This window comes from Coenobita brevimanus, chromosome 66 (assembly GCF_032717465.1).
Source record: "Coenobita brevimanus isolate Jiangsu-jjx chromosome 66, ASM3271746v2, whole genome shotgun sequence".
NCBI lineage: Eukaryota > Metazoa > Arthropoda > Malacostraca > Decapoda > Coenobitidae > Coenobita > Coenobita brevimanus.
Genome location: NC_137019.1, coordinates 13,379,572 through 13,407,210, shown reverse-complemented (window position 1 = coordinate 13,407,210; position 27,639 = coordinate 13,379,572). Strand labels below are relative to the sequence as shown.

The following is a 27,639-nucleotide window of genomic DNA, read 5'->3' as shown; positions in this document are numbered from 1 at the left end:
TTTACACACTTCCATAACACTTTTTCGTGACTAGCATATTCTAGCCTTAATCTACTGTTTCAGATATCAAGACTGAGAATTGTAGATCAAGTTAAAGTGGAAATAGTATAGGTAGTTTTTCAAGATAATAAAGATGTAATGTCAGCAGCAAGATTAATATCATCGTATGCTTTGGAGATTCCGTAACACGCCTTCCATAGCGATTTAATTTGTACGTTACACCTCGATATCCTCTCGTATGTTGTTGATAAAATAATTCGCTTAGGAAAAAGTGTTACGAGGTCTCCAGTGACGTTTAGAATACGGCCCACTGTGTCGTCAAGGAAAAATGTCTGACTTGTCCCGGCGCTTATTAGTGAATTTGTCGTGGGCGAGACATTGATGGTGCCGCCAAGCAGACATCTCCGGCATATAAAAGGACTGAGATCATCCCTGGCTCTTGCGTTAATGAAGTCGCTCTCGAAATATGGTCAGCAACATTAGAACTCCTCCTTCCTCACTCTTCATTCCTCTTGTTTCACTTCTGTTTACTCCTACTCCCACACCTTCCTTCCCACTGTCACAGTCACCTTTCCCGTCCCACTTTCGCCCACCTGTCTCATCCCGCTCACCCACTCAAACCTCCTGTCCCACTCACTCATCTGTCCTATCTCTTCCACTCGTAGCCTGCCTCTCGTCCCACTTCCCCTCCTCTCACCCAGCTTCCATTCTCATTCCTCCCATTACACTTTTCTCGTTCACCATCTGCACATCCCACACGCTTCCATTCCATCCCATCCTTCCACCCTTCACCTAGTCTCGCAGCTAGTTAGCCTCATTCCCATCCCTCTCCCACTCCACTGCAATTGTTACTCTCATCCCACCCTACCTCATCCCATTTCCAATCCATTTCCACTCCATTGTCACCCACTCCCATCCCTTTCCATCCCATCCACTGCTACTTCCACTCCCATTAGTCCCATAAATCCACTCCCAGCATCCCAGTCAACTATAACCACCCTTCCCATTAATCCCATCCCACATAAGCTACCCCTCCCCCCCCTCATTGCCTCTCCTCGTAAGCACCTGTTGTTATAAATCTGGGTTGGGTAGTTGTCTTAAATCCGGGTTACTCAGTGGCGTAAATAATGGCATGTTTGTTTGGGGACCGGGGGTTAAAATTCACAGCATCTCCATTAATTCTCAGCACATTCTCTGCTAATTCTTCGCAAACTCTTTTAGTACTTTACAGACTCGACAAGTTCTGCACAGATTCTCGTATTCTCCATGATTCCGACCTACTTTTGCTTATTGCTACCTCTTAACTAAATCTGTATTGGCGTATACTTTTTAAAAACACTTTCACAGATCACAACTAATTCTGTTGTCATTCTACATTCTCTGCTTAACAGCTAGATTTTCTTTACCATACATTTTCTTCACATTATCATCATCAGTCAGACAGTCCACTGCAGGATGAAGGCCAGTCCCACCTTTCTTCACTGACCTCTTTGCTAATAGCCTGTTCCGCCTAATCCTGGAACCTTTAAGAATTTCACCTACCTTGGATGCCTGCCTCTTCTAACTGCATCACTACGTTGACACGTGGCTCTCCCGGCTGTGAATGTTGTTTGTTGAGCGAAAGAACTAACCTGCCGATATCCATTTCTGCTTATTCATAATGGTAATTTTATCAACTATCGTTTGTTTCCCTATCTACATTATTTTTCTGTATTCATTATCTCTTCAATGGATACATAAGATAATCCTTTTCGTTCCTGTTCGAGCACCTCAGATTATACTGCTTATTCTGCACTAATTCTGAGACTTGTCACCTTTCGATGTAAGACTATTCATGAGGGAAGAATTTGTTAGTTTTTTTATTGCTTTCATGTTGGTCTTTCATCTGCCTTTAATTCACTTACCTGAATTGATTAATCAGTATAAGCTTAATCACCTGTCAAATGATTTACATAGGCTAACATTTAGTTCGTCTGGTCATGTATCTTCCCAAGTATCAATCTATTGTCCATCCAGCATCAGTATGTCTTATCCATCTCTCTCACTGTCCATCTGTCTATTGTTTATCTCTCTTACTGAATCTTTTGTCTGGAGCGTTGAAAGTTTAGTTTTTGTGTCAAATACTGAGGTTTACGAGAGGAAATTTCTCTTTCCACAGAGATTTCATGTTTCTTATCTGATTAAAAAGGTTTCTTTCACTCGTTGTGTGTCATGCCACTTATTCACTAAATGTAGGAAGGAGAGAGAGAGAGAGAGGGACGATATACGTACGAGTACGTTCTCGAAATACATATACATACATGCATGTATGTATGTACAGTATACATTCATAAATTCATACATACATTCTCTCTCTCTCTCTCTCTCTCTCTCTCTCTCTCTCTCTCTCTCTCTCTCTCTCTCTCTCTCTTTCGCGCGCGCGCTATCTATCTATCTATCTGTCTATACGTATATATATATATATATATATATATATATACACACACACTGTACATACATACAAATATCACCCCTCTCCGTGACAGGCGGAAGTGTTTTGTTGATGATGATGATTTGTGATGAAAGCAGCACACTGATTCAAGGCTTTGTTACCTGGCCTGCTTGCATATCATTTCCGGGTCCTGACAATGGTAACGCAGTAGGAAACTGTTCTTTGAGTGTGTATATGTATGTATGAATGGATGTACATATATACAGTATATATACGGTATATATTAATTGCTTTGACTGGAGCGTGGAAAAGGTTGAAAATTATTATAAGAGCTCACCTAGTGCAGTATATTGCTCCGCTAAGGCAACATCATCCTTATAGGCTATCATGTTTTCCATGACCTTAACGTTGGTCATAGACCTTTTTGTCAAAAATGTAATTTCTTGTTTCTCTGTTCGTTTTCATTCATGGTTGTAGTTTTGGTGCAGTTCCATACGATAGTTTTTTCATAATTGTTTGTGGCAAACAGACAAATCGACCGCCCCCTCCAAAAAATAACCTGCATAACAGAGATAATAACCTCTTCTGTACGGACGATCTCTCCACTAGCGAATGAAGTGGTACGGTAGCAGCAAAGATAAAACGAAAGACGCCGCTGAACCCTTTATAATAATGTAGAAAGCCGTGTAGCCTATCACAGACTACGCTGATGTACTCTGACGATCTTGTGTTCAGCGGGAATTTCTTGTAACGGTATAATTGACAGAAGTCAGGCCTCTGTGGCAAACTCAGCTGAATAAAATCATTTGAGGTTAGCTGGAGTTAAGTACCAGATTTAAGGAGACCACGAAAAGGTTAATAATGGCTGTATTTAACGCCTTCAGTTGAAAAGTCCCTCTGTATCCTTTTTACTCTAACTTAGCCTAAAATTACCACCTCCTTGTCTTGAATGCAGAGTTGTAGCAATAAATTAACACTCGAATATGATGCTAGTTACGAGGGAGTACTATGGAAAGGATGTAGAACAGTAATACTGCATTTTTCTTCCTCTTTAGCTATGTGAAACAAATTACAAAAGGACGATAATTGACCCAAGTTAAGATAAAGTAACTGTAATCTGAAAGTAAACTTGAGACAGTAACAAGAATAAAATTAGAAAGGACGCTACCTTACTGAACTGGACTAAAATTAGGCCAAGTTAAGGTAAATTAATTATAGATCTGAAAATAAACGTAAGACAGAAACAAAATTAAAGGACGGTACAGGAGTGAAGGGAATTATAATGGACCCCGCCCTCCTGAAGTGGCTGGTATTATCCAAGAAACCCGCCTATCACAGACTACGGCTAATATATTCAGAGTCAATCTTGTATTCAAGGGGTATTTCCTGTAATGGTATAATTTGGTGGAATTATTAGCCATTGACAGATAATTTGCGCACATTATGGATAATTATGTCAGGGTCGATAGCCACGTTCATCACCTAGCCTTGATAAATGGCGTTAATTGGAATATTTAGAGTGTGTGTGTGTGTGTGTGTGTGTGTGTGTGTGTGTGTGTGTGTGTGCGCGTGTGCGTGTGCGTGTGCCCACTCCTAAACTTGAATGTCCGTTCCCTGAAGGCCAGTAGTCCTAGGTTGCACAAAGCTTCATATACCTGTAAATGGACCTTTCATTTATTTTAAGGTATGTTTACACTATGTCACTATACACAGTATCCGTCTATATTTTGCAAGCATTACCATTTCCTGTATAAACTATACCTGTTATGATTTGCCATTTTTCTGTGTATGCCTCTTATATACCATGCGTCAGTATCATATTCTTTGTACTTATGCTCGTTATTACACCTTAGTGGAGTATATCTATTTCAATATTCAAGGCAGTTTATATATTCTTTTTATGTACCTTAAGCATTAATATCATGCCAGTTATCTCATTGTTTATAATCTTTACTAATACGAGTGTGTTAACTTCACTTCCATCGCTAAGTATCGTGCTGTATGTTTGAGCCATATTTAGCTAATCCTATTTTACCACATCAGATTCACTGTTAAAGGAGTACCTAAGTTTTCCGTTCTGACCAGACGATTTTGTTAAGCCAAGGAAATCGTGGCAGTCAGAGAGGCGATGAAACCATGCCTGAAGGTCTGTCTTAGCACTTCACTGTAGTTCATCCACCTTAATTTGGCGTAGGTTTTCGTCCATTTAGTGCTTATTTATCGTAGCTGGAGGTCAGTATAAATCAGGTCTTCGGCTGTTCATCCTTCGTAACATTTCTTCGCTAATGGCGCAATATTTTAAGCGTTAAACTCTTTTTGCAACTCGGCAATTAAGATAGAGAGATGGCAGCTTTATGGCAGAGTTGAGGTGTAGTCAGTTTTGGTACACTTTTCTGACTTCAGACTTTGAGGTATAAAGAAACATGATATAATATAGGTGTTTGCTAATCACGGTTAGTGCAGAATGAACTTACTGTTTATATCCTCTGTCAGGGTTATAAATTTTCCTAATATTATGTCTGTCTGTCTATTACCAGACGCCTCAATCCCATACGGGGTGGCCATAAACAAATCGACTCCATGTCGCCCTGTCCCCTGCCATTTTGCTGCCCTCCCCCAGCTTACACATCCCTCTCTCATATCCCTCTCCACTCCATCCCTCAATCTCATCCTCGTTCTCCCCCTCCCTCTCCTCCCTCCTAATAATCCACATTGCCTATTTCACACCTGTTACTTTTCCCCGTTAGGCATGCCATCAGTCATCTACAGGCAGAAAAACATGCCAAGTCTCTCTCAGTCTAGGATGGGTATCTAGAAATGGAGGAATATTAAGCATACTTTTGTCCCGAACAGTACATGTCAAGGAGAAGGATAGTAAAACACACACTTTTTATTTCGGACACAGTTTATTTTTGTCAATGAATTGTGGTCTATGCCTTTAGAAAGATTTTTTTTTTTTAGCATTATCCATATCAGTATCATTGTTAATTTACAGTAGACAACTTTTTACAAGGGGGAATATTGCTTAACTCTTACAACTAATCGTATACTCTGAAAAGCGTATTCCTGAACGCCAACCTATTTACTGTGGAGAGAGAAAAAAATAATAAAAAAAATGCTCAAAAAAAGTAATCTGCGTGTTATATTACAAACGTGGGTATATTGATTTTTTCCCTACGGAGAGCTGGTGTCTGCTGCTGATTAGGAATGAATGTTAAAATTTTTTTGAGGGGGGAAGCAAAAGTCAACACCACATGAAACAAAAACATGATTCAACTTTTTTATATTTTTGAGAGTATAACCTCTATATTTTTTGTTTACGTTAATAATTATAAAAAAGAGAAAAATTGTGTGTATATTACAAAAAGATATATATTTATATAAAGGTGTAGTAGTACAGAGCGGAGGAAAACAAAAAATAAAAATAAAATAACTAGGAGAAACAACGCTATATGCAGGCCATTTTTAAAAAGAAGTATTAACAGGCTCTTAGCTACGGTCGTCTGCCCTAGGGTGTAAAAATCTCGCATCTCCTATGAAATGCTCTCAGGGTGACCAGCTGGGCAGGAATGGGGCACAGCTGGCTACCCACAATACACTGGGAGGGAGAGGAGGAGGGAGAGAGGAAAGGAAATGAGAGGAGAGGAAAAGATAGAAGAGGAGAGGAGACAAAAGAGATTAGAGAAGGGAAGGAAGTGGAAAAGTACATTTATTCAAAAAGAGGATGAGTAGAGAGAACAAGAGGAAGAGTTGTGAAGTAGCATAAGGTCCGGAAGGTATTTGAGGAAAGATAATAAGACAAGGATAGAGAGAAGTGCACAGTCGGAGGTAAAAGATGGGAGGGAATCAAAGTACTGTTTTTTTGTTTTTTAATCTCTTAATTGCTACGCAACAAATCTACCGCCATGATTACAGTATCATTTGCTATAACTTTTTACACCATTTAATAAAGCCATATGGACAGCATTGCACAAAATGAGGCTCATGTAGACGTGGGCTCCATTGACTTTGAAAGCCAGGCAGCCTCTTGCGACACCTTGTGCATTTCCATAGTCTCCTGATGTGGAGTGCAAGTGTGGATGAAGGAATCTATAGTGTGGATGTAGGTGTATAGTGGATGGATGGGAACTAGAGTATAGCTAGATGAGGAAATTTGTGGTGTGGGCGTGGAAAGTGTTGATTTTTAGGAATTTTGAAGTGTAAGTGCGGTTGGGAAATGTGGATTAAAAGTGGAAGGGAAGTTGTGGAGTGATGTGGATGGGAAGTTGTCGAGCGTAGGTGTGGATGGGACTTGTAGTATGGATGGTAATTACAGAGTATGGATGAGAAATTTGTAGTGTGAATATGTAGGAGAAAATGTGAGTGTTAGGTCAGATATGGAGAAGATTTGTGTATTACGATTTTAGATTGAAATTATGTGGAATGTGAATGTAAATTGAGAATCTGTATTGGGCCAGGTGGGAATGGGAAATTCATGTAGTGAATGTGGATAGGAGTTAGTGGCAAGAGATACTGTGAAGTGTAACTGCACTGAGGGCTTGTGGATTTCTAAGTGTGAATGAGGAACTTCTGAAAAGTAAATATAGGCTGGAATTTCGCTGTGCATCTTAGTCCCTTGTGGAGAAGTGGATATGATGGTGTTTGTGAGAAACTGAATAATTGTGGGGTAGGAAATTGTTAATACGGCAGTCATAGTTGCGGGAAAGTTATTTCAGAGCACGGTCGAATCTGGCTCGACCATAATTGAGAGCCAAATTGTGTGGGAGGCGTAGTTTTGAGATATTTGTGAGAACCTTCGTTTGAGACGTGGTTGTAGGAGCTATAGCGGTATGTGACATGGTGTGAGGACCGTTGTTGAGAATCGCAGGTGTCTGAGAGTCGTAGTTGTGTGAGTGTGGTAGATGCGTTTGAACGGTGGAGAACTTGTGTAAGGTCTGCATATTTTCTGATAGCCGTAGCTGTGCGACAATACTGTGTCAGTCTTTGCTGTAAGGGACTTGGTTGTGTGAGAGCTGTGGTTGTATAGAACCGTGGTTATATCTAAGAACAGTAGCTGTGTGTATATGTGAGACGTATGGTGCACATTGCTGTAGGAGTCCACAGAGGCTGTCCAATAAACAGTTTAGCATCACATGTATCCAGAGGTCCCAACCAGGAGACCCAAATGGAGTGACCTTGTGAGAGCCGCTCGTCTCCTACACATTTACTTACAACACCGCTCTTTGCCGGTGTCACTGTCTACCTTTCGAGGGCAACAGGTAATGAAAGGGAGGGGAACCTTTTTGGCAATGTGGAAAAGAAAAAAGGAATATAATAATTTCATCTTAACAATAACATAGAGAAGGTATCATCATCATCATCATCAGTCATAATCATCCGTAACTTAAGAATTATAACAACTTATGAGGGATCGCACTGAGCTTTGGCAAACTAATATGAAACAAAAGAGCATCGTACGCTTGATCACAACTCGATCTGGTTGAATCCAATGACGACTCTGCATTTGTGTGCATTATTGTAATTTTTCGGCCTTCCCTCCAATATTCGTCCCATGCGAGGGAGGATGAGAAGGGGGGAGGGGGGACTGAACTCCTGATGTTGCTGTTGAGGTTATTAATCGCTTCACTGCGGTAACGTGTTTCTATTTCACTTTCTATCTCCAGACGATTATACTCAGCTTAGAATGACATTTAGAACTAAAAGAGAATAGTTAATAGACTTCATTAACCCCTTCTTCTTAGTAGGGTGGAGATTTCCTGAAAAAATCGTATGGAGTTAGCAAAGGTAAAATATCAGGCGTCATCGTATTGAAGGAGTTCACGCGACTTGGCCAAATATAGTGATGACTCTGCAGTAATCAGTTTTTCGTCCTGCCCTCAAATAACAAGTAGTTTTGGCTGAGGGCTTCATTCGGAATTTCCATGTTACAACTGTATAGTTGGTTTTAACTCCTGTCTGGCCAAACTGACGACTGTGCATCAACTGTGATTTTCTTTTTGCCCTAAACACTCTTCCAGTGTGAGAAGGACTCGCTGATGTTGATGTGTCCTCATGATGTTTTATAAGTTGTCAGGAATTTCAGTGATGGGTACTCGATAAGGGAAGAGAAAAACCACTTTTCGAATTCAGTAATAGTTAAATTTTTGCATTCTTAATCAGTATGATTTATTTGACTTGCATCTTCTTGTATGCAGACCAATTGCCATCAACCACGAAATTCTTTGAGTATTTTCCATTTATGTTCTTGAATCTTGACATTTTCACTGCTTTAGTTTTGGTCAGCATAACTGATGTGGGAAATATCTTCATTTAGACACTTTCTTTTGACACCATGATCCTTTTCTTTTTGACACCATCCCCTTATTCTGCGAGCAGCTTTATTCTTCTTCAGCCAACACCTTTTGTCAGGTATTCCCTTCCTTTGCCAACAATCATCCCGTCATTTTTCAACAGCTTCATCACTTACACCATCACCCTTATCACTTATGCCACCTTCATCACTTCTAAATATCCCCTTATTCCAGCCAACACGTGTATCTTCGTTTTACTCTTACACTGCATAAATAACAATTTCAGAAAGACCGTGACGATTCAAAAATTTAACTTAAAAATCGACAAGATGAATCCCTTACTCTGAGGGGAGTAAGTGGTTATGTTACTCTTGAACAGTATAGGCATTAATAAAGTGAAAGGTGTACGGAATTCTAATTTAACACTAAGAGGACTATTCACAAGCGTTGTTTAGCTGAGTTTCAAGAATTCATTATTTTCAACTTCAGCTTTTCTGTTTGTTATTCATTGTGAAGTTTCCTGCTCGATGGATAAGACTGTGTTATTTTTTCACATTTAGATACACGTCTTTTCCACTTCATTTGTCCTTCCTCTCCCTGGCTCGAGTACCGCTAGAAAGTTGATCTTGATGTCAACACATATCTGGACGTAAAAGAGACAGTCTTATTAAGCACAAAGTCGTCACAGTCACTTCATTATTTGGTAAGGCGCAAGTCGAGTTTCTTCGTGTTTGTGGAGTTTTGAGGATAATTGTGGAGATTTATAATTTTCGCGTTTTCCGATTGGAAAGCAGATATTTTCCACTATGCAAACCTGAAATGCACATAGGTCGACATTATTTCTGCTTCGCAGAGTTGATATAAACTTAGTTCGACATTTTTTTTCAATTTGCGGAGTTGACAAACCTCGGTCGACGGTACTTTTCCAATTGCAGAGTTGAAATGAACTTAAATCTACATTTTTTTCCGTTTTCAGAGTTCGAATAAACGAAGATCGACATTATTTTCCATGTTTGCCGAGTTGGGGAAGGAAAAAGGCTTTTAAAATAAAAATAAACTCGCATCTCGACGTATATGTGATCCATGTTTGCCGAGATTTTGGAGAGGGAGGGTGGGGGACTAACTCAACTAAAGGTGTGGTCGTCTCAGTGTGGTTTATGGGGTTCGTCCTTCTCGTAGTCCGGGTACAGGTCCGTTGAGTGACTGGAGGGAATAGATCCACCGGTACACCCTAGTCGCAGCACCTCATACCGACCGACACAGCCATCCACTCTCGCTGGCTATTGTCGTCTGCATATGAGTTACCACGACCAGGCTGATCCCTGAAAGAGGACGAGAAAGGCATTAGGTTTGTTCTGGTTTAAGTAGGGATTAGTTTACTTACTGACTGATCCCTGCAGGAGGAGGAGAAGTAGATTAGTCTGTTTCGTTAGGTTTGGTAAGGATTAGTTTAGTTACTGGCTAATCTTGTAACAGAAGGAGAAGTGGCTTGTGTTTAGTTAGGTTAGGTTGAGATTAGTTTACTTCATGGCTGACCTGTAAGAGGAAAGAAAAATTGTCAGGTTGTTTTGGGTTAAGTTTTGTTAGTTGATATTGTTTTAACCATTGGTTGATCCCTGTGAGAAAAATAACTTTCCTTGTTTTAGGTATGGGTACATATGGTTGGCTGAGGTATGCCTTACAGAACAAAATTCGATGAAATTAGATATGCCAAAAAAATTCGTGTTTAAAAAATAAGGACCTCAGTGCTAGATAAATAGTTATATAGGGCAATGTATTTTTTATCCAGTGATATAAGAATCGCAGTGTATACTATGTGTGTGTGATCGAAAAATTTACAACAGCTGAAGCCTGGACAAAATAAAATAGCTATTCTTAGAGGAGTCCTCCAGTACACCCTCCTCCTCTACCCTCACCCCCAGCCAAAATCTCCCCTACCGGTTCTTCCCTTTACTCTGTCATTTTCCCCTGTGCCCCCTATCGCCTCTCCCCGTCTCCCCTTCCAACCCCACCTCGTTCATTATCGCAGGGCAACAAATAAGGGGTAAGCGATAATGGGTCAGTGGGGTTGAGGAAGCTGCGGTACCACTCTTGCATTTATTTTTTTCCTATGCACGACTGATTCCCCCCCCCTCTCCCCCGACTCGCTATTGGTGGGTTTATCTCTTATCTTTGGCCATATGACAGCGCTTTTGGATATCTCTTTCTCTTAAGGCTATATGCTGAAAACTTAAACCCCCTCAGCACGATGACGCCTTACCTTAATTTGTTCTTGTATACATTAACACGATTTTATTTTGAAACGATCTCTCATACTGAATGGGTAAATTAATCTTCTCTTTATTTACTTGATAGGGATGCAATCTTTTCCCATGTCTTGCATTTCTCGCGACATAGATCTTATCTTTATTTACTTGATAGGGATGCAATCTTTTCTCATGTCTTGCATTTCTCGCGACATAGATCTTACCTTTCAGCCACCTCGCTTTCACATTTTCTCCATTTGCTCTACTTTTAGGGGTACTATTTAGGGATTAAGTGCATGTCTGTCTGTCCGTACGCCTGCTCCTCGTTTATACCCTTTGGTTTAACTTGTGGGATGAAGATGAAAATTTCGAAGTCTAAAAGGCTGAGCGAGAATACCTGTGCTGTCGATTTCACCGGGTGTGATGTTGATTTGTTTTTCTAGCTTTTTCTACAATCTGTTCCTGGATTCTGTCAGTCTTCATCACATTATAGCAGTGGGAAAAAGGAGCGAGAATGTGCGAGGGTAAAAAGAAGGACGGTTTGTCATGGAAGGAGTGGCCGTTACTCAGTAGGGATAGAAATACCTTGAAGTCCTTTTGCCAGTATTACTTCTAACAGGATGTAGGATCAAGTGACTGACAGACATAGTGTTAGATAGATGTGCAGGCAGACAGGTGGTTATAGATAGATAGACAGGTAGACTGATTTTTTTTTACTGATCGGTAAAGGAAGGCAAGGATCGCGACAGCTATTGCCAGTGAAAATTTGTTCTGCCTTTGTAGTTGAAAAATCAATTCTTTTTTCAGAAACTGCAAACATGGCTGAAGTCAAGTGTTGCGCAGTGTACAGGTCTTTGTTGTGAGGGAACAATACGCTCTTTTGTTTTCCTAATTACCTTGCAGCACACCAGGCATGACGAAAAAAATAAATTTCAGCGTTGTATCTGATGAGGGCTGAGGACCAGGCTATTGTTAGACCCGGGAATGAAAGAGTAGTGAAAGTGGGATGTCAGTCAACCCTTAGTACGATGCTTTTCTTATTTATTATTATTATTCTTGCTACCTCGAGGCGATTTTGTTTATCTTAAGAAAGGCCTCTTGGTCAGGATGAGTCTCCGATAAACTGCATATATTTCTCTACCGATAGAAAATGAGACCGTCGTACTGTAGGAGTGATTTTTAGTAACTTCTCTCTAACCCCCTCGCAGTCACTTGAAGTCGTCTGGTAGAAAGAATGAAGGTATCACTATACTGAATGAATAATAAGATTTTCTGTGAGTATTTGTCCAGTAGTCGATGAAAACCGTCTGCCGAAGAAAGTTATAAAGCCTTATCGTATTAAGTTTCTATATTATTTACTGGCTTATTCTTTCACCTCGGGGATCGTCGAGAAGCTGAATAACTTCTGGCGTTACGTATATCTGTCTATCTATCTATTTGTGTAGATAAATAGGTGCAGTAGATATAAAGGCATGATGAGATTATATTAAGGCATGATGAGATTCTTCCAATATCGCTGACCTTTCCAACACGAGAAGATCCTCCCCTAACCGAATTAAATCGTGAGGTGGCCAAAAAATAAATAATAATAATAGCAAAGTAAAATAAACGTCCATTCCCACTAAAGAGGTTATAAAATCTTGGGACCTGAAGCGGGTGCAACTGCTGCCTCCCGGAACAAAATGGCGGACAAGCGGACCCCGGCACGCACCGCTGGATTCGCCGCAAGGTATATAAAAAAAGGCAAAAAAAAAAAAAAAAAGTGTAAATAGAGGTCGTTGTATTTTATTGTTATTCATGGGGGGTGGAAATTGCTACCTGCAGGATGTAACTGATCGCTGATTGGCTGAGAGGAAGGGGGGATGGGAGGGGAGAAGGGAGGGGGATGTGGGGAGAATGGGAGGAAGAGGGGAGGAAGGTTGAGGGAAATAGGATGGCGTTGGGTTGGATGAGGTTTGGAAAGTTTGTCATTGTTGGATTTTTTTTTTTACGAGATGACAGAGAGGGAGTGTGATGAGAGGAGGAGGGAGGGAGTACAAAGGAAAGCCAACAGGTATGGTACTGAAGTGGTTAAGGTGGAAGAGGAGGAGGAAGCGGTTGGAGAGTTTATATATATATGGATTTTCGTTTGATATGTGGTGGTGTGATGAAGAGAGGGGGTTGATACGGGAGTGATGAGGGAGGGGAGAGGATGGTGAAGGATTAGTTGAGGTTGGAGAGGTTTTCTTTGGTTGGAATATTGCTTGTGATTTTCTGTGTGTTTATGTGGGGGGAGGGAGGACGGGTTGTAGAAGGGTGTGAGGTGATGGGAGTCGAGTGATGGGAAAGTAAAGGATGGAGTTGGATCTGGTAATGTATAGGTATGGAGAAAGGAGTGAGTGACCTGTCTTTCCATAACCTTCCTTTCGTTTCCTCTTCCTTCTGCAGTTCTCCTCCCTCTTCCCTCATCCATTCCCCCCACCCTCCCCTCCACATTCACCCATTCATAGCCCTCCCAGTCTTTCTCCAATCGCATCTCCACTTCTTTCTTAGCCTTTCTGTTTTCGAAGCCTCTTCATCGCTCTCCCGTCCCTTCTCCCTCTCCATCACCATTCTCTTTCCTATTCCATTTCCCGTCACCTTTCTTTCCCTCTCTCGCCACCTTTCTTTCCCTCTTCCGTCACCTTTCTTTCTCTTTCCATTCACTTTTCTTTCTCTCTTCCTTCACCATTCTCTTTTCCTTTCCCGGCACCATTCTCCTTCCCTCCCCCTTCTCCTTCCCCTTCCCCATCCGGCCCTACTCTTCTCTCTACCCTCCCCCCGTCCGTGCCGTCCGTCAAGAAGCAGCTCATCCATTTTTCATGCGGCAGTGTAGCCAATTATCTAATTACCCTGAGCCGAGGCAATCACCGGCCTCTCCTTAATAGGTCATACAAACTACCCTCCCTCCCCTGACTGCCGTCCGGACCAGGTGAAGGCGGAGTTGCTTGGCAGAAAATAGGAAGACTTAAAGCTAAAATGGAATTACTTGTGAGGAGGCAACTTTTTTAAATAGATTTTTTTTTCAGTAGATTTAAAACGGGGAAAATTTGCCATGAAACAGAAGAGGCGATGCAAACTATTCCCTCCTTCAGCTGACTGCATGCCGGGGCCAGGTGAGGGTGGGATTGGTTGGGAGAGTGTGGGAGGACATCACCTAGGAGTTGTTTGAGAGATACTGATGCCCTAAAGCAGGTTAACTAAGTGGTGGTGCTTGGGAGAAGATGAGAAGACTTGAAACTTTGTCGAAAATGTTTGAGAAATGAATTAAGATGCAGTTTCTTGAAAGGAAATTGACTTGAAACCAACCAGAGTTGCTTGAGAAGAGACCTAACGGGCGATTTATTTATTTATTTATTTTTTGCTTTCCAATGCATTGAATAAAATCTGGACATAGCAAGAGTGCAGTAAAAAGACGTCATCGTATTGAAGGGGTTTAAAGTGCACAGCAGAAAAAAATCAGTTCAGAACATAAGTGAAGTTGGTTAAGAGAAAAGAGTTTTAAAACGAGGGTGGAGTTGTTTAAGAGACAATATTTAAATACTGAAAATACTTACCGTAAATACTTAAAATACTTCAAATCTGACTGAGGAGAGTGGTTGGGGAATTACTTTAAAGGATGATGGAAGAAGATAAGGCATAACTTTTCTGTCCACCCCTCTGCTGTCTTTTATCCATCCATTCTTCCTTCCATCATTTATACCTTCCTTCATCCATACTTTCTTCCTTCCATCCATTCCTCCGTCCATCATCCTTTCTTCCCTCAAGTACATCAGTCAGCAGTGGGAGTTTCTAAAAATATGGAACTGTGTGTGTGTGTGTGTGTGTGTGTGTGTGTGTGTGTGTGTGTGTGTGTCGGTGGTGGTGGTGGTGGTGTGCGTGAGGAGGGGCCGTCAAGCAGCGTGGGGGCAGTGGCGTGTGTTGCCTGGCTTCTGTACTCTGAAAGCTAATGCCTTGAGGTGAGGGAGGGGTGGATCCTTCTGCAGTAGTAATGGATCGGACATACTCTTTAAATTAAACGGAAAGCAGTATTTAATTGATTCTCCATGAAATAACTGCTTGGAATTCACTAGTCATAGCTGATAGACTTGAACTTCGCAAGGATTTTAGGTCATCAAGGAAGAACAACATATTAGTTACTATTTAGCACTAGCATAGGGATCAAAATATGAACTAGAAAGCACTCGGAGAGAGCATACCTCCTTCAGTGGCATTGCAGGATCCGGATCCGAATCCAGATCCGCCCCAAATTTAATCAATTCTTTCTTGGCCTATGGCCTGCCGCTCCACAAAATTTCATTGAGACTCATTGAGAACTTTTGGAGATATCGTGTGGACAAATGTACAAAAAATTCCTGGATTCGGATGATGATCCGGATCACCACCAAAGTCTAATGGATTGTTCGTTGGGCCATACCCTACCCTACCACTCCAAAGAAAGAAAAAAAAAGCAAAATCCGTTCATAACTTTTTGAGTAATACTGCTAACAGACAAACTAACGCCGGCAAAAACATAACCTCGTTGGCGGAGGCAATAATGTTATTGATTACTGCGAATAATGCTGTAAGTCAATCAGATTAGGGTTATGAATAATCCTTTAATTCAGGTAAGACTGAATAAAATGTACTTTGGCCCGCATTCTGGCCTAACTAACAGTTGTTATCCCTGCTAGTTGTTGCCTACAATACTCTAAAAATATCAACTACACGAACTTTCAAGGTAGTTTCCGTGGCTTCTCGGTTCATTAAAGTCCCGTTGTTTGACTTCTGAAGGTTAAAAGAAAGGTTCCCGTGAGTCTAGGAGGGGTCGGGGGAAGGGGAAAAGGAGGGGGGAGCATCGCGTGGGAAGGTGCAATTAGATCATGGTACGGCAGAGCGCCTCCTAGGGTGAGGTAATCGTTTTGTTTATGTCGTGGTTCCAACAATGCTATCTTGGTAGGAGCTGGTAAGAGGAAGGCCCACCCACCCACGTATTACCCCCCCATTACCCCCTCCCCCATTACCCCTTCTCACATAGCGTAATCCCCTCCACCAACCTCCCCCAACCTACAGTCAATAGCTCAGTTGAAAGTCGGCCTTGTTTTTTCGGGAGGGGAGCTCAAGGTTCTCCTCTGGGATTTCTATTACGTCATTTTCAGCTAGTTTATGTCGTGGCTTAAACTATTAATCACTCATTGAATGCGACGACGTAGCTTTCCTTTTATTCCTACTACAATTAGACTATTATACATAGTATAGGCGAGATAATTCGCTCTGTAGAGGTTAAACAGCCTTCATTTACTCCTGCGGCACGAGAGATGATTCTTAAGCTGAATAAAATCGTCTGGAGGCAGATAAATAACAGGTACGTCATTGAATGGAAGGGTTAATTGTTCCCAATCTAAAGAAGCGACAAAATAAAAAAACGTTCTGGAGCTGTAAAAGGTTAAGAGAATGAATAATTATGTCTTCTTTCTAGGCCATCGCAGCTCCACCATTGTTGACATAAATGCTACTTGCACAGGGAGTTGACGCTCGTATGTTCACCCCTGCTCCTGTGTTGTGAATGGGGAAGTGTGCCCCGGAAATGTGACTACCCAACCCTCCCCACACCGCAAACGACTGCCTTCCCACCTTAGGCATTCACAGTTACCCCTCCTACCCCCTGCCCTCCTACCCCCTGCCCTCCTACCCCCTGCCCCCTCCCACCCATACACTCCATCCCACCCATACACTCCATCCCAGCCTCCCACTCCTAGCTATACCTGTCCCCCACCCCCTCCCTCATTCACCCCCCTCCTCCAGCCTAATTCCCTGTTATCGGTATCTGCCATCCACAGTATCAAGGACCTATGAGTTGGATGGATTATACTAACATCTTACCTTTTGAGAATAACGCTGGTAATAGTTGATACAGATTCAGCCAAATTAGCAGACATATAGATGATTATTTTGGTCATGTACAAAATTAAAATGCCTGAAAAATTTCTTTTAAAGAGTGTTTTTTAGAATTACGCTTTAAGAAGATTCGAAACAGACATATTGCCTTTTAGTAACTATTTTTGTGTGTCAGATTTATAGAGACCGTTCATGTCTGCATTTCTTTCATTATGAGAACGTCTTTCATAAATTATCCTTTCCCTATGACCAGACTATTTCATTCAGCATATTAGAGAATCTTCGAATTAATGGACTTATATATTGGTATTGCCTTCATAAAACCCCCTCACTGTGTCCTGGCCCTCCCAAGCTGACCATAATTTGTCTAGTAGTAGAAAAAAAAAATACAAATCACGTCGTAATGATGAAGGGGTTAAGAGCAATCCTGTACATGGGGTAGGGCAGGCTGTAGTTACCGAGGACATGATTTCTGCAGTGAAAAAAAAAATGAACAAGAATAGGTTGACGTTTATGAAAATAGAGAGAGAGAGAGAGAGAGAGAGAGAGTCATAACCATACTATCTTTGCTCTTTCTCTCCAGCACCTATAGTGTCCCCATTATTTTACAGACCACCAGTTCCGGAAATTCGCAGTTTCTTGATGCGAGGTGTTCTACAGCGTGAGTTACGAGCGGCAACATCGATACAAATAACAGGGTTCCTCCTCTTTAAAGCTCATACGTATTGGCACCTTAACTGGCTCTTGATTATTGGCTCTCTCCCCACCCCCACCCCCTCCGGCACTACCACCATCACCTTGCATTTTTTGTCACCCTTGTCCTAATATATCTCCACCAAACTGCGTCTCTTTCCCGATCTCCGTCCATTAAACTCCCATGTTACTTTCTCTGTCATCCACAATCTCACACGCACTCATACCGGTACTATCTTTTCAAATTTCGATGCACTTTTCCACAGTTCCCTAAGTAGTATTTTCCTTTGTCTTTCTCATTTATCCCTCTTGTCTTCAGCACACCTTTGTTCCCCTTTCTCCCACGCTCTTTTCATTCTTAGTCGCCCACTCACATGCGCAATCTCTCAGACATACCTGCCCCACGATCTCCTACGCTGTCCCACCCACTACGACCACCACCCCTGTTTTGTCAACCTTGTTCTATACAGCTCTGTCTAACTGCGTCCTTCTAGATTTGGCATCCATTGAAGTCCAGTTTTACTTTCATTCATCCATACTCCTACAAACGCACACTTTCACAGTGTATGATATTGGCTTTGGGTAATTAATATTCGGCATTCCTTTCTCACTGTCGATCTGTACGCGACTGAGTAAACTGTACGGGGATAACTGGAATAAAATTACACGGTCGAAAGTGGTTGTCAGGGGCTAAAATTGACCCGTATCTCGTGATATAACTTTGCTTGTCTCACTGCATTCTCTAGAGTCAGTAAAATGCAAAGAAAATAGTAATCGTTTCTTATATACGTTCGCTTTTTCACTTTCCAGACATCTTTCACTCCTCAACAACACATGCACACATACCAGCCCAACTCACCAGTCTACCCCCAGCATCCCTTAATAATAACCCCACCTCTACTCTCCTAACCATGCTCTAACTCACTCACACATACTCCAAGCCAACTCACTTGTACACTTCCACTACACTTGCTCATCCCACCACACACTCACCACACACACCAACCGCCACACGCACACGCTCACCACCAACCACCCCCACCACACACACTTCACCAAAACATCACACACACTGCATGAACCCACTTCTCTCCGACTCACTCTCTCCTACCAACAGTCCAACTATCCTTCCTAACTACATTTCTGACTCAATAACCCTACCAACCAACCAGCCAACCCTCCCCATCTCAGCCTTCCCATCTCAGCCCAGTCAACCCTCCTCACCCCAGTCAACCCTCCTCACCCCAGTCAACCCTCCTCACCCCAGTCAACCCTCCTCACCCCAACCAACCCTCCTAACCCCAGTCAACTCTCCTCACCCCAGTCAACCCTCCTCACCCCAGCCTTTCCCTGCCACCCCTAAGGCCACGTCACCCCCACGTCAGCCTCACAGCTCATTACCCTGCCTATTATCCCGACCTATCGAGCCATATCTACACAGCGTTTTGAGTCTGACGTTCCGAAATCATTAATTTTTACCGCACGGGGAAGAGGGGCACCCCAAAGTTGCCGGCGAGTCCATTTTCGGCGGCCTAAGAACGTGAAATGGGAGCCAGTCAGTGCTATAATATAATCACTTGCTAAACTACTCACAAAATTAGCTGCTAAAATTGTAACTTATCTCAAACTCTTACATAGAATTGGTGGGTAAATAGTTACTTGCCTGCAAAACTCCACTTTGAATAGGCAGCCAAAATTGTAACTTGCCACAAAAATATACTTAAGAATAGGGAGGTAAAATTGTTACCTTAAAAATCTTGAAGAGGTGAAAGATTTTTTGTAGTTTTTTGAGGAGTTGCTAGAATAGTCTCAGAATTTTGAAAATCATTGTTCAAGAATGCGGCGTTGTTACCGGAAACTGACCACAATAACATTACCAACTCCTCTTGAACATGATATCCGAGTTTCCTCTTAAAATTAATAAGCAGATCTGACCAATTACATTATGTACCGATTCTTAAGTCCTTTGAAATGAACAACTAAGTAACCAGTTGTCTGATTTTCTGTACCATTTAGACTTCTTGAAATGTGCATGTTAGTTATACCTATTGCATTTTTTAAAACTCATCTACTCTTTTAATAGGCGCCTAAGAATAACAACCACTTACATTATATATTGTGGTAGCCTAAATTCTTTATAATGGAGCCCCTACCAGCTGCCCATTTTCTGTTGCCTAAGATTTCCCTAATAGCGGCTTTGACGGACAGGGAGAGGAGAAGCAAGGGGGGAAAACTCTTACAGAATAATCTTTTTCCTTTTGGGGATTTCTGGCGGGAGCTTTAGCGAGAGAGGTGATGGATGGTTGGGTAAATGGACGAGTTGATGGATAGGTGGGTAGACTGATAAAGGAACTGGAAGGGCATTCAGCAGAGCGCGCACAGTTGTAGTAAATAATTCCTTTACCACCATGATGTTTTAAAGAAGTGAAGGAAGAATTTAATCCTTCCAACCCTCTTGAATATTCCTGGACAGTTAGCAAGTCCTCGTTAGGTTCAGACGACTTAGAGAATGTGTAAAGGAATTATTGATCCCAATTATAGAATCAGAGTTTACTAAAAAAAAAAAAAAAAAAAAAAAAACGTTAGGCATCAGGACATTCGAATTAATGAAGTATGATTTCAAACCGCTGCCTATGATTAATTATTAGTTTCGTAAGTTTATGACACGATTTCATGTTGATGTAAACGAATTATTGACGACCTTCACCTTATTCACCCTGTGCTGGCTTGGTATATATTTAACCCATCAACCAGGATGATGCCATTTTTTAGTTCTGAGGTCGATTTCAGTTAGAGTAAGAGAGCCCCTTTGTAGTTCCTAGGTTAATGGAGACTAAACTCTGCCCATTAAATTTAGAAAGCTTGATCTGAGGTGAATAAAATTGCCAGTTGATTAAAGAAAAGCGTCCTCGGTTTGAAAGAGTCTAACATTTTATTGCTCGTCTATACTTTATTTTCACCATCGGTAATTAAATTCATCCGTGGGTTAGTATGAAGCGCCAGGGACAAAAATTCCCCAATTGTTCCACTGCATCTACATAACTTCACATTTTGGGCATGTCCGTCTCTTTCCCTTGGTGATGTTGCGTATCAGGGAACCATCTGGGGACGGGGAAGTATATCAAGCCCCTGCCAGCTTAGGAATGTTAGCCAACATAGGAAAGCGAAATTGAGAAGACGTGAGATACTAGGCGAACTGTTGCCCTCGACAGAACATCCCCGCTGTATTCCTCTCCCATTAGCATTTGTGTAATCCAGTAGACAGACATACCGACAGAGAAACGGATACATGAAAACAGTAGACAGATAGATAGAAAAACAGATGCATGAAAACAGCCCGCTTTCACCTTTGCGGAGATAGCACAAAGTAAGCAATGTTAGCAAATAAAATGTCTGTGGATGGCGTGGTGCTGTATTGTTGGTGGATATACACGATAGGTCAGTAAGTGATGAGTTATAATAATTGTGAATAAAGTATAAAATTTGTAATGTCATGAAGGAATCTGGATGGAGAGGCAGTGGTGGAGGGTAAATAAATAGAGGGAAGATAGATAAATGAATAAAGGGTTGATAATAGATGTGTAGGTATTGATAACGGATGATAAGTACATAGATGGAAAGAGGTGGGACGAAGTTGATATAATAACGAAAATAGACATGGTGGGAATATTAAATCAGGAAGTAGTGGAAAGGAGTTATTATACTCGTAAACTGGAAGATGTAAGAAAAACGTAAAAAAAAAAATCAGAATCAATTCAAAATGAATAAACACATTTAGAACGAAAAAAAAAAAGATAAATGCAAAATAAAACTAACTGAAAAAAGGAAAGCTAAAAAAAAAAAAACGGAAAACAAAAATAAACTAGAATTAAGTAGCCAGTAAAAGACGTAGAGATAATAATAATAATAATAATGGTAATAATAATAATGAACGAAATCCATACAGGCGAAGGGTTTAAGATAAAATTTAGCCACAAGCCATCATTTTCCTGCACGTCGAAGCAAGATGGATGAGTGGATGGCGCTCCCTCATTGGCCGCCATCCACCAATCCCTGCTGCCTTTTTCTTTTTCCTCCGCCATGCCCCGCCACCATCCCTCCTCATCTGCTTTCCCCTCTCTGTTCCTCCTCTTTTGCTTTCCCCTCCTTCCTTTTTTGGTTCCCCCTCCACCCCTCTTCCTCCTGAGCCTTCCCTCTTCATTGTCTTCTATCTCTCATGTCTTCCATTCCCTCTTCATCTCTACCCCCTTCATTCGTTTCCCCTAGTCCCCTCATCATCCTTCTCTCCCCTCCTCTCCCTTCGTTCTCTCACTTCCTTCCCCCTCCTCTTTCGCATCGCTCTCTCTCTCTCTCTCTCTCTCTCTCTCTCTCTCTCTCTCTCTCTCTCTCTCTCTCTCTCTCTCTCTCTCTCTCTCTCTCTCGTTTTTCCTCTCATCCTCTTTATTCTGCTACCTATCTTCTCTCCCCTCTTTGCTCTCCCCAATCTCTTGTCTCTCCCCTCTTCTCAATCTCCCTTCTCCCTCTCTCGTTCCTTCCTCTCTTCGTACTCTCACTATTCCCACTCCCCTCTTCCCTCTCCCCTCTTCCCTCTCCCCTCTTCCCTCTCCCCTCTCCCCTCTTCCCTCTCCCTCCCCTACCTCTATTTACTTTATCTCCTACTATCTTCCAATCCTCCCCATCCCTCTCCCCAATCCCTCCTCATCCTTTTCCTGTGTGTAATGTTTCACCGACTCATTCTCCTGGCATCGTTAAAATCTCATTGGTTCTCAGGCGTGCAAGAAGAGGGACCCAAGTTACATCAGTCCCCCTTTTTTCTTGCTTGCTGTTTTGGGAGATAGAAAATGGGAAACGGAAATAGAAAAAAATGGGAGACAGGAGATGCAAAAGGCTGGGGAAAATAAAAAGCATGCAGAGTAGAAAATCTGGAAGCAAGAAGAGAACGAGATAGAAAAATTAAAGAGATAGGGTGGAAAAGAAAAAGAAGAAGGGAAATGACAGAAGGTGGAAATGGGTAATGATAGAAAAGAGGAAAACTGGAAAATTCATGTTAGAGCTGGGGATAGTGGAGTAAAGAAGGGAATCATGGCAAGTGAAGTGGACAAGATAGGATTTGCGGAAGAGTGGAAGGGGAAGGATGGCAGATAGGGATGGGTAGGAAGTTGTTGTTAGATATGAATATGCACGGAAGAAGGGAAAGTGGGTATGGATGTTTTGGGAATAGGGAAGGTACCCAGCAATGTTGTGTGGGAAGAAAGAGGAGATGCACAGGAATATGTACAGCAAGGAAAAAATGGACGGGATAAAAGCATAGAGACGGACTATGAGAATGCAGAAGTCTGTTTTTTTTCTTTTTTTTTTATACACAGAGGAACCAAATATACGCAGGACTGGGAAAGAGCGTAGAAATAAATGAAAAAAAAAATACAGGAACTCGGGTCAATGTGGAAGTAAGTGGGTCTGAAATGTGGGGTACGTGAGGAGGAGAAGGGAAGAAGTGACTGGAAAGTTAGTGAGGGGAGTAGGGATAGGAATATGGACAAGGTGGACTGATACAGTATGAATAAGCCAGAAGGGAACTTGAGTGTGAAGATGAGGTAAGGGATGTAATGTGGATGGAGTGTGGAGACGTTGAGAGTACGTGTAGGAGTGTGAGGTGGGGTGTGTGTGTGAAATGGAGTTGGAGTGGGTCGTATACAGTAGAAGTGTGGAGTAGAGTCTGCTGGGAGCATGGGGTGGGGAGTGAGTTTGAAGTTGTGTAAGTGTGGACAGAGAGTGGAGTGGATTGAGAGCGTGGTGCAGTAATATGGAGTGGAGTAAATGAGAGATGATTACAGATAATGCGCAAGATAGATTACTAGTGATTGCGGCAACGGTAATGTACTGTATATAAGATTATCATTTTTTTTACATGAAGTTATAGCTTTGTTGTATATGGCTGATTGTATACAGTTTATCATATCTATATACATGCCTTAGTTATATAACGGTTTGTAATAAGTTCTGTGCATATTTTAAAGTCTGATTTATAGTGCCATTCTTGCTTTCTGTTTTTAAACGATACTATTTACTCTACACGGAAGTTTTTGAGTAGCGGAATGTTGATGACAGTTATCCTTCCCTTGTTTGTATGTTACTTGATGGTCGTCTTATCATTTCTTATCAGCAAGGCATGCGGCAGATTAGGGGTCATTGTAGTTCATTAATGCAGTCTTATAGTCTACTCACAAGGTGTTATTTCTTCCTGGTTACCCTATAGTACTCCAAAAGTGTGTGTGTGTGTTTTTTTTTTTTTTCGGTGGCAGCGTTGTTGCACAATGAACGACTGAGACATATATAATGCTGGCTGACCTATTTTAATCTTCCCCCCCTCCTAAACCTCCTCCTCCTCCCAGACTCCCTTAGCCGCTCCTCCCTTTCATGCTCACGCCAGTCTCTCCCCTTTGTACCGTCCCAGCTTCCCTGTTCCCCCTCCCAACTTCCCCGTTCCCCCTCCCAACTTCCCCGTTCCCCATCCCCACATCCCCTTCCCAACTTCCCCTCAGCACTCCCATTTCCGCCCATCCCTTCCCCTTCCCCCTCACCTCTATCCCCCACCTGCCTTCCCCTCCCCCACCCATGCCCCCACACCTGGCAGCATTCCGTGACGGGGCAGTCACAGGGCCACACGAATTAGGCAAATGGTCCGCGCACCTGACTCAGTTGACACGCTTGCACGCACCACACAACGCTGAAGAATGTATGTGTCTGCAACCTGATGTATATATGTGTGAGTGTGTGTGTGTGTACAGTATGTATGTGGGAAATTTTGTTTTATGATGTATATGTTGCGTGTTGTGTGTGTCGGGAGGGGTGTTGTATGTTTTTGTTGTGTGCTGGGGTGGGGGGAAGTGGAAGGGATTTTGTGAAAATGTTCGTGCGTATGAGTGAAGTGTGTTTGTTTGTATTTCATTTAGCTCGTTGTCAGTTGCTTTTCTTTGTGTTTGTGTGCATATTTCCATCTAACCTAGGTCACTGCCCTGCATGGCGGGACTTGTATCGTGAATTGTGTGTTCATATATGCATGGCCAACTTGCACCTTAAACTGAAGTAGGGGCCTGGCTGGTGAATTAGACGGCTGCGTGTCGCAATTTGGTGGAAAGTTTGGGTACTTTTCTTGTCAATCACACAGTTGTGCTGGCTGTGGGGAATGGGAGAGATTTTTGCCTGTCTTTGTTTATATTCACATTTGTCTTAAGAGTTTCGGGTAAATTTTCATGTGTGTCTTACAGTATATAATCGTCTTTGATATGATGCAGCACGTCAGTTATATAATTAGGAACACAATCAGGAACATGTTATTGATGTCAGTGCACTAGGCGAAGCTATAGTCCCCGAAATTTTAAAGTTTAAGCTATTTCAAAATCAAATACAAAATTTTATAGGAAAGAGAAACATGATTTGCATAGAATGGAAAACTGCAGTGGTGACAGTTTATAGTGTGAATAATTAGCACAATTTGTCTATGGTCTGATGATGATAGTGCCGCTGCCAACTTAGCTACTGATAATAATGATGTAGTGCTTGTTTTTGACGTAGTAATGAGTGTTTTCGTTTCGTGACAGGAGTTATGGACCACCTCCTTTCCTTCAGCATGGTTCTCGAAGATTACTGTTGAGGTTGACGAGTAGTAGAAACAGTTACAGGCAAAATCTGGGACAGGGAAGACGAAGTCAGGAAGGAAAATAAGAATGGAGGGGACGGAGTTTGAAGACGGTTAGGGATGTTGTATAAATTTTTTTTCAGTTCCTTCAACACATTGCTTGATGATTAAGGATGAGGTTCTCGAACAGCAGAAGCAGTTGCGACTTTAGGAAAGGGAAGTGGACATTTGAAGGAAAAGGGAAAGCTCAGGGAAAGAAATAGTGTAACACAGATGGGGTGACACGAATTATGGTAGTTATTTACAACTCTCTTCAACATAATTCTCGAAGATTATAGATGAGGTTGAGTAGTAGTCGTTTCTCATTTTTACAATATAATTTAAGGCCGCCAGTTTGGTTTAGAGGATGTTATGAGCAAAACTTAGAACGAGGAGGAAAGAGAAAAGGAGAGAAAAAAAAAGATGGGAATAGTGGGATGACGAAGAGAAGCAAAGAAATTGAGTGATGAAGAGAGAGATGGAGGGAGGGAGATGAGATGGAAGGAGGGAAAAATTGAGGTGGAAGGAGGGGAGGTATGAAAAATGGAGGGAGAGAGAAATTAGGGGGAAAGGGAGGAAGAAGGGGGAAGGAGAGAGGGAGGGAGAGGGAGAGGGAGAAACTGCAAGGGATAAAGAGCAGACTGGGACTTGAGTCAGACATAAGCCTCCTATTTTTTCTTTTCCTTTTGATGGCAATGGTGGTAAAATGGTAGAGGTAACCCCGATGGTGATTGTATTAATGGCGGCGTCTGTGGTTGATGATTGTAATGTATATGGTGGTGAAAAATGATGATGTTTTTAATTGAGGCTGCTGGTCGTGGGAATGGGTTGTTAAGGGTGGTATGTGTGGCAGTGAAGGTGTTAATGGTGGCGGTGACAGTAATGGTGATGGTGGTGGTAATGGTGATGGTAGTGGTGATGATTTTTATATTGGTGGTGGTGGTGGTGGTGGTGGTGGTGGTGGTGGTGGTTGTGGTGGAGGTGATGGTGAGGGTAGTAGTGGTGTTGGTGGTGTGGTTAGTGGTGGTGGTGCAGATAGTAATATTGTTAATGGTGTTGCTGATGTTGGTGATAGATGGTGGTGGTATGTAGTAGGGGAAAGAAAGAAAAGAGGAGAAAGGAAACCAGAGTAAGAACAGGAAGGAAAACCAGAGGGGAAATGGGGAGGAAGGGGAGAAACTGTAGAAAATTATAAATGTGAATGAAGAAATGGAGAGGAAAGATGAAGAAAAAGGAGAAAGGGAAAAACGGGAAAGGGAAAATGAAGAAAATGAAGAGGGAGGTAGACGAAAGTGAAGGTTGAAGGTGAGTGAAGAGGGAGAAGAGAGGGAAGGAAAGGGAAAAAAAAGGAGCGAAGGGAGAGGAGGGTGAAGAAAGGAGGCAATGAATAGGAAAGAGGGGAGAAAAAAAGGAAGGAGAAAAGGGGGGATGAGTAAAAAATAGGAAGAAGGGGAAAGAGGAGGAAGGTAAGGGAGAGGAGATTGAGGAAGGCAGGGAGAGGCGGGTAAGGAAAAGGGGAGGGTGAAAGGGGGGCGTGGTTCCCCTACGCGTAATGGGGTGAGAGAGGGGGGGCGATTACCCGTCACTCTTTCATCACCATTTATCAATCCCGTCTGAGGTAACATTAATACATCAAACCCAGCATTAATACATCAACCCAAATGAGCCACTTTTTGCTTTAGTTTTCCCTTTTTTTTTTTTTTTTCCCTCTTCCATTAGCCAGGCCCCTACCTTTATTTCCATTAGCTAGACCTCTCATTTTTTGCTGTTGGAAGAATTTTTGCTTTTCATTTGTTTCCAATAGCCAGTCCCGTTTTTTTTTTTTTTTGCGTGGTTTCTTCTTCCCTCTTATTTTATTATTTGTGTTTCCTCAGCGGCCAGACATTTCCATTTTTCTCGTTTTTCTTTTTCTCCGAACCTTTTTCCATTCAGTTTTTTCCATTAGTCAGTCGTTTCATTTTATCCATTAAGTTTTTTTTCTTTTCTTACCATTAGCCAGGCCTACGTACAAGAGACGAGGCTTTAGTGTGGTTGCGCTTGACAAATGGAAGGCCTTTTCTTTCTCCTGCTCTTGCGACCTTAACACTAAACTACCCCCCCTCCTCAAAAACGAAACAAAAGAAAAAAAAAAATCATGCCTCACGTCTATCTCGATCCCTTTAATACGGTGATGTCTTGTTTTAATTTATTCTTGTTACTTCTAGGCTGTTTTAATCAACTTTAGAAATGCCTGTCTGCTTCCAAATGTATCTTAGTTATATGTACGTCTCCCTGTCTCTAACGGTGGCCTTTCTAAATCTGTCTTCTCCCTACCTACACCTCAAACTGCAAGCCTTCATTTTCCCCTCCATTGTTTTGATCTCGTTTCTTCCCCATCTGCTGATCTACCGCTCTCCTTTGCTTAAA

General features: G+C 42.0%; 1 protein-coding gene across 1 annotated transcript in view; it reads right to left on the bottom strand.

Annotated features, from left to right (window-relative positions):
- Positions 1–9,983: 9,983 nt before the first annotated feature.
- The window catches only part of LOC145405296 (uncharacterized), a 218,148-nt gene continuing 200,492 nt past the window's right edge, over positions 9,984–27,639 (bottom strand). The window contains exon 3 of the mRNA XM_080276717.1: positions 9,984–10,043. The gene's annotated coding sequence lies outside the window, so the exon portion shown is untranslated. The remainder of the gene's footprint in view (positions 10,044–27,639) is intronic.